The sequence below is a fragment of the Eimeria mitis genome, genomic scaffold, assembly GCF_000499745.2.
Source record: "Eimeria mitis Houghton genomic scaffold, Emh_scaff182, whole genome shotgun sequence".
Classification (NCBI taxonomy): domain Eukaryota; phylum Apicomplexa; class Conoidasida; order Eucoccidiorida; family Eimeriidae; genus Eimeria; species Eimeria mitis.
This window is the reverse complement of record NW_013570140.1, coordinates 15,942-16,196: the sequence shown is the minus strand read 5'-3', so window position 1 is coordinate 16,196 and position 255 is coordinate 15,942. Positions and strand designations below refer to the sequence as shown.

At 21.6% G+C, this 255-nt stretch overlaps 1 protein-coding gene across 1 annotated transcript in view; it reads right to left on the bottom strand.

Annotated features, from left to right (window-relative positions):
* Positions 1 to 255, bottom strand: part of EMH_0002180 (uncharacterized protein) — a gene marked incomplete at both ends in the record, with an annotated part of 10,134 nt that overhangs the window by 317 nt on the left and 9,562 nt on the right. The gene's annotated exons all lie outside the window — the stretch shown is intronic.

Below are 255 nucleotides of genomic sequence, written 5' to 3'. Positions count from 1 at the left end.
AACAAACAACAAAGGAGATAAAGAAAAAAACAGAAAGACAAAGACAAAGACAAAGACAAAGACAAAGACAGAGATAGAGAGAAATATAAATAAAGAAAGAATAATATAAATATAATAAAGTAAAGACAAAGACAAAGACAAACACAGAAAAATAAAGACAAAGACAAAGACAAAGATAAATAAATAAAGACAAAGACAAATATAAATATAAATAAATAAAGACAAAGACAAATATAAATATAAATAAATAAAGAC